The sequence below is a fragment of the Oryctolagus cuniculus genome, chromosome 12, assembly GCF_964237555.1.
Source record: "Oryctolagus cuniculus chromosome 12, mOryCun1.1, whole genome shotgun sequence".
Lineage (NCBI taxonomy): Eukaryota > Metazoa > Chordata > Mammalia > Lagomorpha > Leporidae > Oryctolagus > Oryctolagus cuniculus.
The window spans coordinates 70507649-70525639 of NC_091443.1; the positions used below are offsets into that span (position 1 = coordinate 70507649).

General features: G+C 42.7%; 1 long non-coding RNA gene and 1 other non-coding gene across 2 annotated transcripts; one reads left to right on the plus strand and one right to left on the minus strand.

The window, feature by feature from the left end:
* The first annotated feature begins 3646 nt into the window (after positions 1–3646).
* On the plus strand, positions 3647–3748 carry LOC127483879 (U6 spliceosomal RNA). Its single transcript, XR_007910672.2, has one exon. It is a non-coding gene; the product is annotated as a U6 spliceosomal RNA (small nuclear RNA).
* A 1185-nt stretch (positions 3749–4933) lies between these two features.
* On the minus strand, positions 4934–13902 carry LOC103351112 (uncharacterized). Its single transcript, XR_007910430.2, has 3 exons — positions 13711–13902; positions 7788–7842; positions 4934–5457 (listed from the first exon to the last, which is right to left on the minus strand). It is a non-coding gene; the product is annotated as an uncharacterized lncRNA (long non-coding RNA).
* Between the last annotated feature and the right edge of the window lie 4089 nt (positions 13903–17991).

The window sequence follows — 17991 nt, forward strand, 5'->3', positions numbered from 1 at the left end:
GGTTTCCAGGGGACAGAGGCCACAGGAAAAATGATTAGAGGGACATGAGGAGAGTTTTAGGATGATGGATATGTCATTATCTTGATTGTGGTATTGGTCATGAGCATTTGCATATGAAACACTCATTAAATTATACACTTTGGTATGTAAAGGGTTTTGTACACCAATTGTGCCACAATAAGGCCTCAAAGATGATAGTGCAGGAGTGGATGTTTGGTGTACTGGTTGAGACTCCACTTTTGGGATGTCCATTCCTATATCAGAGTGTCTGGGTGTGAGTTCCTACTCCACTCCCCATTTCAGCTTCTCACTAATGTACGTTCTGGGAGGAAGCCAGTGGTGGCTCAGGTACCTTGGTCCCTGACACCCTATGACACCCACATAGGAGACCTTGATTGAGTTCCCAGTGCCTGGCATTGGCCTGGCCCAGTGCTAGTCATTTCAGGCATTTGGGGGAGTGAACCAGTAAGTTCAAGATCTGAGTCTCATTCTCTCTCTCTCTCTCTCTCTCCTCTGTCCCCATGCAAATAAATATTTAAAAAAATTTAAAACCGCCAACTTTGTTTCTACAAAAGTGGTAGTGTAATTGTTGGAGAGAGAGCTAGTGTGCCATGTGTCCCCTGCCAACATCCCCTGTGAGAATAAGAGATACATCTTTCCTCCTTTTAAGTCAAATTAGAGGGGCTTTCAAAGAATCATCCAGAGGGCCCAGACTTGTGGTGCAGCAGGTTAAGCTGCCACTTGCGATACTGGCATTCCATATCAGAGCCTTAGTTTGAGTCCCTACTGTCCTGCTTCCAATCAAGCTTGCTGAAAATGCACCTGAAAAGGTACAAGAAGATGGCCCGAGCATCTAAGTCTTAGGTGAGATGCGAATCTGTCACCTGTTGTGGGAGACCCGAATGGAGCTCCTGGCTCCCGACTTTGGCCTGGCCCAGCCCCAGCCATTGGCAGTCATTTGGGGTGTGAACCAATGAATGAAAGATCTCTTTCTCTCTGTCTTTCCCTCTTTCTGTGTTACTCTGCCTTTCAAATAAATAAAATGAACCTTAAAAAAAGAATCAAGTGTGATACACGTCTTCTGGAATTTGGGGGTTAAAGAAGATAGCACTTGATCCACACTCCTGTAAAAATCTGAAAACAAGAGTTGTCTGTGGCTCCATGAGCCTAAAGGAGCAGGAGAAATAGAAGGGAGGCCTGTGTGGAAGATGGATGCGCTTCCACTAGTGGTGGGCAAAGTGATTGTTTCCTGTGGGCCACATAAGGGCTCCCTGTGCAGGAGCCCAGTGAGGTCATTTTACAGGAGCTGTAAACATTGTAGTTTGAGGGAATGCAATGGACGAATTCTATGTTATTTGGCCTCTAACAATTCTGGGGCCTTGAAATCCACATACCATAAGTCAAAATATTTTAAAGTTATCATCAAGTTAACACAAATAAAATTCATTGCATCCTCTTATCCTAAAACATGCCTAAGATTCTAGAATTTAGAATTTTCCAGATGTAACAGAATGCCGTATTAGAATGCGGTACACAAGGAGACTCAGATTCCCATTTCCCTTCGTTCATCATGGATGTTCCATTCTCCTCCTTTCTTCTACCGTGACTCTACCTCTCCCTGTGGAGGGGCTTTTGGGCATGCATGTGGATATTCCAACTGCATGTCCAAGCTTCATTCCAGACCCACAAACGTTTGTCCCTTGGGCCAGGAATATGGATACCAGAAGCACAGTCTGCCCTCAGAAGCATGGACACATGGAAGAGGTCTGCTCAAGTCCTTGAAGAAGACCTAGGGATATTTGGGAATGAGACTGGGGACCTGGGTACCAAGGACCATAGTCTCAGGTAAGGAGACTTGCAGAGTACATGTCGTGGGCCCCTGGCCCCACCAACATCTTGCACCAAGAAAGCAGGGGCAGCCAGAGTGAGTCCAGGGGTAGGAGCCCTTTCTTTGTGCTCAGGAGTGGATGATATGGATTATATGGCTTGGACTCCTGAAAGTCTAGGGCTGATAGGGTGCTTTCAGGCCAGTGAGAGACAGCGCTTCCTGCTCCAGAGAACTGCAATCAGAGGCCTGTTAAGCAAAGGAAAAACTGAAGAAATCACACACATGGCCCACAGTCAAAAGAATGGGTCCACTGACAACAGCCACATCAGATAATACCAAGCCCAGGCACCCCTGGCAACCAGCTGTGCAATTTTTCCTTTTACACTCTTTATTTCTCAGACTTAGTCCTATCAAAGAGTGCGAGGAGGAGGAAGGGAAAGAGAATTGTAACTGACCGTACCCTCCAAATCACAGTCAAGTGCTACCTGGAGATGGGGAAAATTTTTACATTAAATGAGCAGTTATAAGAAATTGCACAATCTCTGGACCCTGTGGGAGATTTAATCAGAGGGAAAATAGTCAACAGAGCAAGTTTCCCAGGAAGTGATGGAGAATGAAGCTACTTCCTGGTTCATCTTTACAGAATCAGCCATTGTATGCATTTATATGGGAAGGAGATAGACCTGTTGATGATCCGGTCTTTGTAGTAGTCAATTGTCCTGGTTTATATGGATCAATATAGATCTCTATTTTTCCCAGCCATAGCTGGGTTTTGATCTCTTTTATCCAAAAGGATTTTAAGGAGCACAACCTCTTTTGCTGAAGTAATGTACACATTTGCACGTGTGGTAATCATTTCTAGTCAGTCTTGATAGAGTACTAGATGGATTTTCAGATAGACTCTAACTATGGAAAAGAAAATAAATGATTTTGGAAGTAATATTTTTCCTTTTTTTAAAAAAGAGGTAAAGTTAGGAGGATATCTTCTTCCTTATGATAGGAAAAACTAAGTCTTAGGTGAGATGCGAATCTGGGAAAGACAGAATCTTGACTGTCACAGAAAATAGACCGTGTGGAAAGGTAAGGAGGCTGGCAGGGTGATCAATTCAATTACCTCTGACAATGGAGAGATTCTGGAAGTTGAAGGTAAATGGCTGGAAGAGATAAGGCATCAGGTTGTCCTAAAATCACAAAGCTTCATTCTTACCATGATAAGAGATTGATTCAAAGAAAATTATTTAAGGTAAATCTGAAAGATTTCTTGTTCAGTAAACTGAGGTTAAAAAGTTTACTACACTGTAACTAACAAGGATACGGAATTATAAGTTAAATATGGCTGTCTTTAAAAATAACTTTCTTAGTGAAAGAAACAGCAGGTTCTTCTTTCTTAGTGATTTGACTGGGGAATTAAACCTAATCAGGAGAACTATATGGGCATATACTGATTATAAAAGACCTTCTTTGGTACAGAGATCTACAAACCCAGGACTCAAATAAATAGTGACAGGAAAAGTCATGGTGAGAACAAGTTTCATTAAGATCCTGAAATATTAATTGAATTCCATTCTGCAAAGTGAAGAGCTCTCAACATGAATGGATCAATACAGAGTTCAATCTCTCCTTTCTCTTTCAGAGCAGAATTCACCCTGTACAACAGGCTCGCTGCATTGTCCCAAAATGCAGTCCTGGACAAAAGGCTGGATAGAAGATTCCAGATGGATGGGGTCTCAGTGTGCTCTACAAGTCTGAGGTGAACTGACTCCCATGAAGGCCAAGCCAAAGAGGGAGGCAAGAAAAGACATCATCATCATCAGGTGCGTACTTTAGCATCACGTATACTAAACGTGGAACCATACAGAGAAGATTGGCATAGCCCCTGTGCAAGGATGAAATGCAAAATGTGAACTGTGCTATACTTTTTCAAAAATCAACACATGGGATTCATCAAGCAAAAAAGCTACTGCCCATCAAAGGAAGCAATCAACAGCATGAAGTAACAACCTATGGAATTGGAGAAAATATCTGAAAACTGTTCAGCAGACAATGAAATAATATCCATAATATATATAAGGAACTCAAAATTTCAACAGAAAAAATGTACTACAAAAAAAAACACAAATAATTTGATTTTCAGAATGGTCAAATGACCTTAATAGACTTCTCTCAAAAGATATAAAAGGGTCAATAGTATATGGCAAAATGCTCATTATCACAAATCATCAGGGGACTACAAATCAAAACCACAATGAAATATGATCTCATCCTAGTTAAAGTGGCTATTATCAAAAAGAAAAAAAAAATGCTAGCAAGGATACTGATAAAGGGGAATTCTCACCCATTGCTTTTGGGAATACAAATTAGTAACAATCATTATAGAGTACAATATGGAGGTTCTTCAAAAACTGAAAATAAACTTGCATAGAATCCAGCAGTCCCACTGTTGGGAACATGAGAGTATTTCAAAAAGGTCAAGGAAAACAAGGATTAGAAGAAAAGGGCTTTTACATTAAAACAAATTGAAATCTGTGCATAGTTTGTTCATAACACACACTTTCAACAAATTTTCTTCAAGGTGTTCATAAATCCAAAGGAAATGAAAGCTATCTGTCAAACAGACGTATTCACTGCAGCGCTAGTCACAATAGCTGAGACCCAGAATCGCCTGGGTGGCCATGAGAGGATAAATAGATAAAGTGTGGCATATTTACATGGTGGAATATTATTCAGCCATAAGAAGGAATGAAATTTTGTCATCTGTAGCCAAATGGATGGAACCAGAGGATATTATGTTAAATGAAATATGTCAGGCACAGAAAGGCAAACGCTTCATTTTATCACTTATATATAGAGTCTAAAACATTGGTCTTCCAGATGTTGAGAACAGAATAGTGGTAACCAGAGGCAAGGATGGAGAGAGGGTGGTTATCAGGTACAGGGGTACAGCTAGATAGGAGCAATGATATCTAATATTCTAGAGTATAGTAAGATAGCTACAGTTGTCAACAATTGACTATTTCAAAATAGGTAATAGAGATTCTGAATGTCTCCGACACAAAGAACTGATAAATATCTGAGATAACAGGCCAATTACTCTGAGCTGATCATTACACATTATGTACTTGTATTGAAAATGTCACACTGTATCCCATAAATATGTTCAATTATCATGTGTCAGTTAAATATAAAAATATATTTAAAAACAAAAATTAGAGATGCCAATTACCCATAAAGTCATATAGTAGCTCTCCCAGAAAACCCTTGATTAGATAGGATTACAAGATTCTTAAGTAGAAGGAATCCACCCTCGCATCTATATGTTCAGCAAGCAGATATTGAACACCTACTGTGCACAAGGCATTGTTCTTGGTATTCAGAAACAGAGTAGCAAGCAGATGTTAGTATCCCTTTAATAAGCATGTAGTTGACTCACAGTGAGAAGAGGAAAGCAGACAGTGAAGCCTAAGATTAAGCTGGGGAAATAGCTGTTCTCTGCTAAAAAATTAAAATGTTAGAACTGGAGTGTCAGAGTGTTGGATAGTAAGTGCTTGGCAGTATGCATTGATCAGGGAGGGACTTCTCTGCTTTTCAGGCAATTTTTTGCTGGCCTTCTTTTCCGAGTAGCTTTCTTCCTGCAAGACAGGGTGATGTAACAGATAAACTTTTGAAGTTATTTCAGATTTTAAGCTCTGTGTGCATATGTTTTCTATCTTGCCTTATTTTTAGAATGTTTCTATTCTGAAAAATGCCTAATGCTTCACTGCATTAAGCAACTTGAGGCCCCAACAATAAATGAGGCCCAGCTTCTGACTTTAACAGAATCCCAAATGGAGATAAAACAATCGCTTCTGCTTTTAATTGCTTTCAAAAATAAAAATAAGCCATAATTGAAAACTACTTCAAACCAAGTAATCAGAAAAGTTGTGGTGCGTTGACGGTAAAAGTATCTCCGGTTGTTCTTCCCTCTTCCCATTCATATCCTTTGTGGTGTGACTTTGAAGCTCCTCCTGTTGAGGGGTAAAGTCTAGCTCTCCAAGCCTTAAAACTGGGATGGGCTTGTGACTTGGACAGCAGAATGTGGAGGAAGTGATGTTGTGCCATCTCTGAGGCTAAGCCTTAAAGGTCCTTGCCATTCCCTCTTTCTATCACAAACCTGTCATGCCCAAAGAGACCAAGCCCAGTTTAACCTGCTGGAGGATAAACAGAGTAAGTGGAGGAAGCACAGTTGTCCCAGCTAGGTCATCCCAGGCCACCTCACAGCCAGCATACCCCCTTCCAAGGTCAGGAAGCCTCCCTGCCTTCACACTGCCATCCGCAAATGCATGAGTGAACCTACCTGCAACTGTAAGAACCATGTAGCTGCCCTGCAGACGTCAAAGAAAAAAAATTCACTGCTGTATACTGCTAAAGTTGACTTACTAACCACACCACTTGATTGTGAAAATTAATATCTGATACCAAAGTCTGCATGAGACAGCAGTCTTTGAATAAAGCCCTGGAGAATGGGAAGGATTTTAACTGGTGGTTTAAATAGGAAGAGTTTCAGGCCAAAGGAATAGCATGAATAGCACCATGGAGTGAGAAAATCCAATGTGTGTTCACAGAATGGCAACAACCCAGTTTAACAAAAAGAGCTCAAAATTTCAAAATGACTGCTCTCATGATACCAACTGCAAGAACTGATCCGGAGGGATGGCCACCCTCCAGATAAGTCACCTTTTAGGGAGGATTCAGTCTGACCCTGACCCAAGGCCCCTAAATGCCCTACTCTGAAAATACAAACACAAATTGCACTCTTCGTTGGGCTGAACCCGAAAGATACAAGAAGTGGACAGAGTCAAATTTGTAGTTGTCCCTGTTTTAACAGGTGCATCCGAGCAGGTCAAAAAGCGAATACTTTAAATAGAGAGAATACAACTGGATGGTGGAACAGAGAACTGGAACCAATGAGTGCAGATTGCGGGCTGAGACAAACTTTTTTATTTCACCTAAACTCAGAAGTACTCAAATCAGATTTTTAATTTAGTTTCTTGTTGTTGTTTTGCCGAGAAATTAAATTTAGGAACATGCAGGTGTTACTGAGGTGCTATCAAATTGGACGTCTCAAAAAATCTTTAGGGAAGTAGGTGGCATATGAATAATCAATAAAAGACTAATCCCTTTCCAGAGAAACTGGTAGGAAAACAAAAACACCGTGTTGACTTTTTCGTATTGATTGCTTGCTTTTACTTCATGTTCCCCTTTTCCATTTCCTGCTATTGCCAGGATTCTAGGTGACCTTTCTGTGTTTAATTACCCAAAAGAAACATGCAAGAAATGAATGCCAGGGGAGGAGAGAGGTCTCTCTCCCTGAAGGTCTTGTCAAAATAACTATCCCCAAGCTCCCTCCTCTGTAGGATACATGATGCTTTTCAGAAATGAGCAAAAAAGTAAATGGGGAAGGCATATGGCTGTGAGGCCAGAGAAAGTGGAACAGGGTGGGGAAAAAGCCAAACAAAAGCATGTGATTGGAAGCAGAAGTGCCCACCTTTGCAATATGGAGGCTACTAAATGAGACATTCCTGGGATTTTTTTTTTTTTTTTTTTGGACAGGCAGAGTTAGTGAGAGAGAGAGACAGAGAGAAAGGTCTTCTTCCGTTGGCCACTACGGCCGGCGCGCTGCACCCATCCAAAACCAGGAGCCAGGTGCTTCCTTCTGGTTTCCCATGAGGGGGCTGGGCCCACGTACTTGGGCCATCCTCCACTGCCTTCCCAGGCCACAGCAGAGAGCTGGCCTGGAAGAGGAGCAACTGGGACAGAATCCAGCGCCCAACCGGGACTAGAACCCGGTGTGCCGGCGCTGCAGGTGGAGGATTAGCCTAGTGAGCCACAGCACTGGCCTTCCTGGGAATTCTTAAGACAGGGTTCTCAAGTCGGACAGCTCCACCAGGAGACTCTGAGTAATTAGATCCAGTTATCTTACCCAACCATGTGACCGTTTCCAATGCAGTTATGGACAGAGCCTCTCAGATGAGCAGCTGAAGAAAATAAGAAAGAAGTTTCAAAGATACTGCTACTCAGTCAAGTGTCACCACTCTCTCCAATGAGCACAGAGGAAATACTCGTATATTAATTTCCTCTCTCATTACCTTCTTTGCATCCAATGCCTTAGGTGCCTAATAAAAGCTACTTTACTGCCTCGGATTATTTCCTGGCTTAGTGACTATTTTATTTCACTGTTATGGGGCTTGATAAGAAGTTCAGGGAGTGACACGGAGGAACTTCAATTTGAATTATAAGATTTCTCATTTGCAGTTTGGGCACCGAGACAGAACAACTCGGCTCCATTTCACAGCCCTCCGGCCCGAGTCCACATGGATGGGAGGACAATTCAGAGTCCTTGAGTGTGCACGTGCCAGGGGCCGGCATCTGTGTCCACTGAGAAACAACTGGGAAATTAAGAACTTTTGGTGCGACTGAAGAGACTAAAGCAGTGTGAGGAGGGAGGGTGGGGGAGGCACAGAAAGGAATGATGTCCCTGTGAAGGAATCTAAGACCTGTTTGTGCACAGAAGATGGCTTTGCTCAATAGTCACTCATAGAGCGCACGAGTTTGATGGATCTTAGGGATTATAACCTCAAGACTCCTCATTTTTTCAAGGGGAAACTGAGGCCAACAGAGCAGATGTTCCCTCCCCAGATCTCCCATAGTCCAGTTCCCCAAGACCTTCACTAGTGCCCCTGCTTCAGCCTAGGGACTTGCAGCTCTGTGCCTCATCACTGTCTCCCATGCACTAGCCTCAGGTTGGTGAGCATGGAGATATTCATCCCAATAGGCCATCACCCAGAAGGGCCCATGGCAGTTCTGTGTGCTTAATTAACTGCCTCGATAGAATAAATATTTGTATTGCCCCCTTCCACCTACATTCATGGGTTGACATCCCAACTCCCAATCTGATGGTATCTAGCGGAGAGGGTGGTGTGGAAGGTGAGTAGATTGTGAAAGCAGAGCCCTTATAAAAGAGAGCAGGGTGATTCTGGAACACAGAGTAAGCCAGGCACATAGGGACCAACAGCACATGTTCTATAGGAGCAGGCAGTGGAAGGGTGCTCACCACAAGCCAGGAAGAGGAGAACGTGGAGGGATAGAGGGGGGCTGGGTAGCAGGTACCAAAGTACTAGTAGACAGGAAGGGAAGTTCTGGTGTTCCAGGCCATTTCAGGGTGACTAAAGTTCACTGTCATTTATTATAGACTTAATACAGAACTAGAAGAGAGGAGTTCAAAGCTTCTTAATGCAAAGAAATGATGAGTGTATAAGGAGATGAAAGTGTTAATTATCCTGGTTGACTATTACATATTGTATACATGTATTTAGTTATCACACTGTACCATATAAAAACACACAATCATCATGTGTCAATTAAAAAAAATGATGTAGCATTTGTTCAAATCCCAGCTGCTCCACTTCCAGTCCAGCTCCTTGCTAATGCACTTGGGAAAGCAGCAGAAGGTGACCCAAGTGCTTGGGCCTTGCCACCCATGTGGGAAATCAGGATGGAGTTCAGGGTTCTTGACTTCAGCCTGGCCCAGCCTCAGTCATTGCAACCATTTGGGAGGTGAACCAGCGGATAGAAGATCTTTCTTCTCTCTCTTTCTCTCTGTTTCTCTCTGTCACTCTTTATTTCAAATAAATAAATCTTTTTAAAAAAATTTAAAAGAAATTTTAGAAGAGAGAAAAACCCCAAAAAACTCCTTTGCTCCTTCCAACAAGTGAATTCTCACAAGAAGCCAGCAGTCCATGAGAGCAAGCTTTCTCCAGACACTGTATCTGCCTTGATCTGGGGCTTCCAGGCCTCCGGGACTGTGAGAGATGAGTTTCTCAGCCAGTGTTCTGTTATAGCATCCTGAACAAACTAAGACACTTAGTGACTGATTCAGATCGATGGACTCCACCAAATGGATGTCCGTCATGGCTGGACTCCCAGGCTGCACTCTGTTAAGCTCAGACCCAAAGACCTGGTCCAACTATTTCAAATTGCTTTCCCTTTGTTTTACCAGATTATCTGCTGAGCCAAAGGAAAGGAACATCCCCATCCCTGCACTGGAAGGATACTTTCTTTGGGCTAGCAGTCACTGGAGGAATGATGGCTATGGTTTCTCAGACACCCGAGCCCAGCTTTCCCATCACAAGGCCTGGAAGTCCAGCGCTAGCCTGAAAAAGGAACAAGTGTCCACACTGTTCACAAAACGTGACTCTCTTATCTTGCCCACAAGCAGAACAATGTTGTGAAAGCTGACCAACAGATTTCAAAGGCTGAGAGAGTGATTTTTTTCACCTGTGCCAACGAACCAAGTACTTTTCTTCTCAATGCTCTTTGCAAAAGATCATCTGACTTTGTCTATGGATGATAAAGCCATGAATGTCCTCAGCAACCTTCTTTGACCATGCCAGAAGTGGTGTTGAGAATAGACTTCATAGTATCTCCCTTCTTATCATTGCCTCTAACAAGTGCCTCCTCATCTCCAATTTCCATGCACAAGAATATCAGTTTTCATGTCTCAGCTTGAGATCCTTGATTTAAATCCCTGATTTATTTTTACTCTTGCTCCCAGTGCCAACCTAGGAGAGTTCAGACATGTTTTCATATGCACTCAGATGTCAGGGAAATTAAAAAAGAGGCAGATTTTTCATATCAGTCAGTTAACGACTAATTACAACTGTGCTTTCCAGCAAACCAGTGATTGTAGGCTAATTTTCAGTTATGAAACAGAAACTGAGGTTAATGAGGCTAATTGTGTTTACCAGCATTTTCGAACAAAAGAAAAGAAGCCAACTCGATTTTGAAGAGAGTCCTTTGTCAGGAACAAATTGGGGAAAATTGCTACAGTTGTATCAGCGTTTCCGAAAACTGCTTAGTGCCATGCTTGGGAAACTAACATCCTTGAGCACAAGCTAGTAGTCCAGAAAATGGAGTCTGCGGACAGTGAAGCTTTCCTGGTCCAAAGGGCACCACTGCATGACCGTGATAGCAGAAATCTTGAAAGTAAGGTGACATGGAGACATTCAATCGGCCAGCTGTCTGTTCTGTCTCATTGTGCCAGGGTTAGAGGTGGAAGGAATCAGCATATGCTGACGTCTGATAAATCGAGATTCTGGCTTTGCTGACTTGGAGATTGAGGGAAGTGACCCAGGCATGGAACCGCCTGAGAAGAACATGCATCCAGCAGAAGACAGACGTGGCCCTGATACCCTAATGCAAAATCACCTTAATACTGGCCTCCTTGGGCTTCCTCTGCCTGTGAATGCTTGCTAAATCATGGTTTCCGCCATTTCCAAGAAGGAGGAAGCTTAGCTGTAGCAACTCCTAGGGAAAATCATCAGTTAGGAAGCTCATTTCCTACTATACATATGTGTTTAAATACTGTACTGTATTCCATAGGAATGTGCAAGTACTACATGTTAATAACGTTTTAAAATTTTTATAAAAATAAAAGAAGAAACTAATTTCCTGTGACTGCAAATCGTTTATCACATAACAGAACAAGTATCGTCTGAATACCAGGTTCATGAAAAAAGAAAAGCAAAATGCCCACACTTCCCATGTGTGCCTTATCCACTTGGTGTGATGGCTTCTCCTCTTGATGGTGCTACACTGTACAGCAGTTAACTGTGCTCAGAAGGAACCACCAACATCAGATTACTCCGGTTCTAAATTTAGGTCCCAAGATCTCAGTGTCTCTAAAGAGTCCTCTACAGAGAGTCCTTTGGGGGCACTAGGCAGACTCGAGTGGTGTAACAGCTTCAAAGAGCATAACAGAATTTTGAAATGCATCCTATTGACTATTATAGTTCTGTAAAATACACCCTGTTTTAAAGGAGGCCGGGTATCCTTAAACTTGAGACTGTTTGAGTTAACCACAGACCTTTAACATTCGTGATGACGATGATGTGTGCATGACCCAGCCAGGATTCGTGGAGGACATGCTGCATTACTGAGGAATACAAGAGAAAAAGATGACAGGGCTTGCACTAAAGCAGTTTCTACTCTTCCAGTGAGACCAGACTCATCCATGGTTGACAAAACTGGGCATCAGATAAATTGCATGTTCTTGAAGGCTGCTATACTGTGTATAATTGAATGCCCCAGTATAAGACAAAAGTGCTGAAAATGATCAGAAATAAAAAATCATGCCCATTTATGAAGAAGGTTCAGACCAAATGAAACCTCTTTTGTGGCCTTTCTGATCTCTCCATTCACAGTCTTTTTCTGTTTCATTGTTCCCAGGGCAGAGTTTCAATCTTGCTTTAGCATGGAGTGCACCTGCTTTATTGGTAAACTTGTCGACCTAACTAGCTGCTGCTTTAAATTGCAAGCTCTTGGAGTTTAAGGACCTTAACTTTCTTTGGTATTCTTTATAGCTCATCATATTGACATAAATATGCATTGAATAAATATTTATTAAAATGCAAATGAAAGGAGAATGTTTGTGTTTTCTAGAGATTATTGGGGAAGGAGTTATAGAGAATATAAAAATAAGCCAAAGCCAGCCGGCGCCGTGGCTCAATAGGCTAATCCTCCACCTTGAGGCGCCGGCACACCGGGTTCTAGTCCCGGTTGGGGCGCCGGATTCTGTCCCGGTTGCCCCTCTTCCAGGCCAGCTCTCTGCTATGGCCAGGGAGTGCAGTGGAGGATGGCCCAGGTGCTTGGGCCCTGCACCCCATGGGAGACCAGGAAAAGCACCTGGCTCCTGGCTCCTGCCAGGATCAGCGCGGTGCGCCGGCTGCAGCGGCGGCCATTGGAGGGTGAACCAACGGCAAAGGAAGACCTTTCTCTCTCTGTCTCTCTCTCTCACTGTCCACTCTGCCTGTCAAAAAAAAAAAATAATAATAAGCCAAAGCCACAAGAGCTAGAATAATACAGATTTAGTTAGGAGAAAAGCAGTTGACTTTTTAACAAAGAGAAAACAGACTGAGCAAAAACAAAGAAACAAACTTGATCGAGTGGTGGGAATGGGGTGAGAGACATTGGCAATCTGATGATAGATGAAGATTTGTCATAGATGAATGAGGAAAGTTGAGACAGATTTTTTGAGAAACTAGTTAGAGTGTAAGAAGCTTATGTTTGCCAAAATTCAATCCATCGATCCTTTGGATCCCTTTCTGAAATGCATGAAGGTGTTTCTGGAATGGGCTTGTAAACTCAGAAAACTGTTTACATTGTGACTTGCAAGACTGCAAATCCAATATGTCAGTCCTTCAGAGGCTGGAGGAGTAGGACGCTCAGGTCAGCAACACAGATTCAAAATTAACCCTATATACAAGAGTGTTTTGTTAAAACTCAGGCAAGAAACTTTTATTTCTCTATTTGAGAGGCACACACACACACACACACACACAGAGGCATGTGGAGGAAGGAGGGATAGAAAGAGAGAGAGAGGAAAAGGGAAAGAAAGAGATTCTATTTTTACTGCCCAAAGTCTGCAACAGCCGAGAATGGACCAGTTGGAACTCAATCCGGGTCTCTCACAGGGATGGCTGGAATCTAATCACTTGGTTAATCACTGCTACCTCCCACGATCTGTGTTAGTAGTAAGCTGGAGTCAGGAGCCAGAGCCATCACTGGGGCCATTAATCCAATATGGACTGTGGGCATCTTAACTACTAGCTAAATACTTGTACTCCAAGAAAAATTGATTTTGTGATTCAGGTTGTGTCTATGTACACAAAATAGTTGGTCACTCTGATCAGTCCAGCCTACTTGGCATATGAATGTAGTCTTAGCTTTTGAGACTTGAGTACAAGTTCTCCAGAGTCAATAGAGTTACTCAGTCATTTTCTATTATGGTAGACTTTTAGGAATTACAATCCATATAGAGCACAGATTTTCACATCAGATTTTCTTACCTTCCCATGTGATCAACAGGCTTAGTTTGGGGGAAAGAAACTTATGGCCATGCCCATTTGCAAAGACTGCATAATCATCTAGGGATAGTGGGCCAGTTTCTTTTTCTGTAGCCACAGCCTGAGCAAGAACATCCCCATTCATGTCAAGGGCCATTTGGGCACAATAGGGCTTTGAGGTCATTTCAATTCTGACATTCTACCCAGTCATCTCCAGAGCTCTCTACAGCAGCTCCAGCCTCTGAGTGGCTCATGGTTAGCACAGTGTCTCAACTCATTAACAATTTTATAACATCTTGTTTCTGAATAGAAAACTAGTACAGAGTGGCACCCAAATTTCCCTGTGCCCAGGCGCTCTATGCACTGTTGTTTGCAAAACTATAACAAATAGATGCATTCTTAGTATTTTACATCAGGAAGACAAGGAAGAGAAGTAGATAAAGGAGGGGATGGAGGAGAAGGAGGACGACAAGGCCTTCACTGCTACTACCACCAACCAAAACATAGCCTGGTTATTTCTCTTATTTTCCAACATTCTAGAATGTTTAGACTTAGAGTATTTAGACTTAGAATTTCAGAAAGATTCTGAAGGTCAACAAAGGAGTAGGAAAGTTCCCAGGATAGACCCAGCCCTGTGCTTTTCATGACCTGTCCACCACTAGCATTTGCACTGTAACTCCCACTCCCTACTAGTCACATCATACCACCTGTTGCTCCCCACACACGCTCTGTGCTTTCCTACTTTGTTCTCTCTGGATAGGCTGCAGCCCCCGACCCTCTGCCAAGTGCCAGAAGTGCACAACATTCCTGAAGGCCTGGCTCCAATCCCATCTCTTCTGGGAGGCAGGCAGAGCTCCTCGTTCCCTTTCCAGCATGTCCACCACATGACACTGGGCACACTTGTCCACCACCTCATTTGTCATCTTATAGTGAAGCTAGCATTTCAATGAATGCGTCCCCTGTTTCTTTGTGAACTAAGGACGTGAAATTGGTTTTGCACTCTTTGTACTGTGACTGGCATACAGTTGGTGTGCATGAATAATGCTTATTGAATGAATGAATGGGGAAGTGAATTAAACACTATAAAGGAAAGAGATCTCCATTTTCACCTGAATAAAATCCTTTCTATATAGGACAAGGATGCCATTTAGCATCCCATAGAATTTTCTTTGCCTTAATATAGTCCTTGGGTATAGAGCTAAAGACTTTGAACTTCGTGCTAGAGGAATCTGGTAACTGATAGGACAGAAAGAGCCTAGGAAGAGCAAAAGCAAATCAAAAAGAGTTACCTGGCAACAGAGAAAAAGAAAATTTACTGCCATAACAGAGTGGAATTCTACTGCTGTATAATTATGTGTGCACACACGAGGACACCCATGTCGTGTAAGGGCAATGTATGTACAGGGTGAGAGCACACAATTGAGGAAGTACATGAAATGGATTTGAGTGCATACAGTTTAAAAAATAGTACCCACATACACAGGGTGCACTTAAACACTGGAAATAATCATAACAAAACTACCAAAATTAAAATTTACCAAACTCTAGAAACTACCTTAACCTTACTACTTTAAAAATAAAATGAGTGTTTGTTATTGAAAAATACAACTTTATTTTACTTTTCTCCATATTATTGATGTTACTTCTTTAAAGTCTTCCATTAAAAAAAAGTTTGTATGTTATGTCCCTCGTTAAAAGCAGGGGGAATTCCTAGCTGCCTGACTGGATTGAATTCTGTCTTCCTAGCATTAGGGGGATGAAAGCTTAGTTCCCAACACACCTAGACATCACTGGGGCTGTTTCTGGCAGCAAACAGGAAGCATAAGCATTAGTCTCACAAATTAGAAGAGGTTAGTATATTAGCATTTTTTAGGCTTACTGAATTCAATAATATAGAAAGTCTATTTGTAAATATTATCTAATTTCCTATGCAATTGTGTAGTCAGAATTTAGTTTTAGTGAGTTGCTGTCACCAACATCTGCTATGCAATCAATTAAAATTGTAGATGAGTCTCACATGCTCTGGAAGATAAAATTCATGTAGGCCTAGTTCATATTAATGAGACTAAAATCAGGAAGCAAGGGGTTAAAGAGAGACTTTTCTTCCCTCTACCACCGAAATATTTTCATTTTTTATTTTAAAATTATCTTAATGGTTGCCTAAATTCTCCAGTCCTCCTTGTATGTGCAGCAATAAATGAAAAATTATTTGCTCAGAAAATAAAAAATGCCTTCTAAAGCATTTTATAATGCTTTGTAAAGAAGGTTATAAAAGAAAAAAAGAACACTGTATCAGAAGAACGTTTGGGTTTAATTCAATTACAAAATCTCCTGATTCAAAGGAGCTCGGCAGATCATCTAACAGAAGCCTTCAGTAATTCAGAATTACTGAATCCTGGCCCAAGTGAGCATCGGCCTATGCTTGGCCCTGCTCATGACAAGAGGTACATAACAGGGCATCTCATTGGTTTCCTGAAAGTTCTCTTTGTTGCACTTCTGGGTACAGTCTAACTCCTTGAAATTCCATTCTACTTCTGTATTCTGGAGCTAAACAAAAGCTTCCTTTTTGACATGACAGCTTTACCCACCACTGCCATCAGCCTTGAATGGAATTAAAGTTGGCAGTGCCACCCAAGGAATCATGTCCTGAGTGAGAGAATTAGGACAGGTCTATGGTTGGTACCAACAAGACGAGATCTTCAAGTTACAGACTGAATGATCATGTTCCCTCAAAATTCGTAGGTCAATGCCCTAACCTCCAATACCATGGTGCTTGGAGAGCGGTCCTTTGGGAGGAAATTAAGTTTAGAAGAGGCTTGGAGGGTGGCGTTCCCATGATGGGATCAGTGCCCTTATTATTATTATTTTTTTTTTTTTGAAGGATATCTATCACCTACTTCTCTCTATGGCCCAATTTAGATACACTGAGGTAATGGCTATTGCTTCTTCTTTTTTTATTTATTTTTTTTCATTTTTCACAGGCAGAGTTAGACAGTGAGAGAGACAGAGAGAAAGATCTTCCTTTTCCGTTGGTTCACCCCCCAAACGGCCGCTATGGCCGGCATGCTGCGGCAGGTGCGCCTTGCCGATTCGAAGCCAGGAGCCAGGTGCTTCCTCCTGGTCTCCCACGTGGGTGCAGGGCCCAAGCACTTGGGCCATCCTCCACTGCACTCCCTGGCCACAGCAGAGAGCTGGACTGGAAGAGGAGCAACTGGGACAGAATCCGGCGCCCCGACCGGGACTAGAACCTGGGGTGCTGGTGCCACAGGCAGAGGATTAGCCTAGTGAGCTGCGGTGCTGGCCGGGATCAGTGCCCTTATAAGAGAAAGCCGTCAGAGCTTGTCTCTCTCCACTATGTGATGATGCAGTCATCTGCAAGTCTGGAAGAAGATCTTCCATAACTTTGGTTAACTTACTCAGTCTCTGATATCAGCCCAAGCAGACTAATACATAGCCCAAGCAGAACACACAGGGTTTCTCTGTCCAGCGTGGTTGTCATTATGCAACTGTAAGTGATTGCCGAGTACTTAAAATATGGCTGGTCTGAACTCGATGTGCTACATGAGTAAGACAGCAGATGAAGACTTACACAAAACAAAAGCTGAAATACATACTTTTCTATATTAATTATAAGTTGAAATAGCAATGTTTTGGACACATCAGATAAATTTAATACATTATATTAAAACTGGATCCAACGATGTGATCTAGCGGATAAAGCTGCCACCTGCAAAGCCAGCATCCCATACAGGTGCCAGTTCATGTCCCGGCTGCTCCACCTCTGATCCAGCTCCCTCTTAATGGCCTGGGAAAGCAGCAGAAGATGGCCCAAGTGTTTGCTCCTGCCACCCACGTGGGAGACCCAGTTGAAGCTCCTGGCTCCTGATTTCAGGCACGTTCAGCCCTGGCCATTGAGGACATCTGAAGAGAGAACCAACAGATGGAAAACCTCTCTCTCTCTCTGTCTCTTCCTCTCTCATAACTGTGACATTAAAATAAATAAATCTTGGGGCCCGGCACTGTGGCACAGCAGATTAACACCCTGGCCTGAAGCACCGGTATCCCATATGGGCGCTGGTTCTAGTCCCGGCTGCTCCTCTTCCAACCCAGCTCTCTGCTATGGCCCAGGAAAACAGTGGAAGATGGCCCAAGTACTTGGGCCCCTGCACCCACATGGGAGACCCAGAAGAAGCTCCTGGCACCTGGCTTCGGATTGGTGCAGCTCCGGCTGTTGCAGCCATCTGGGGAGTGAACCATCGAAAGGAAGACCTCTTTATCTCTCTG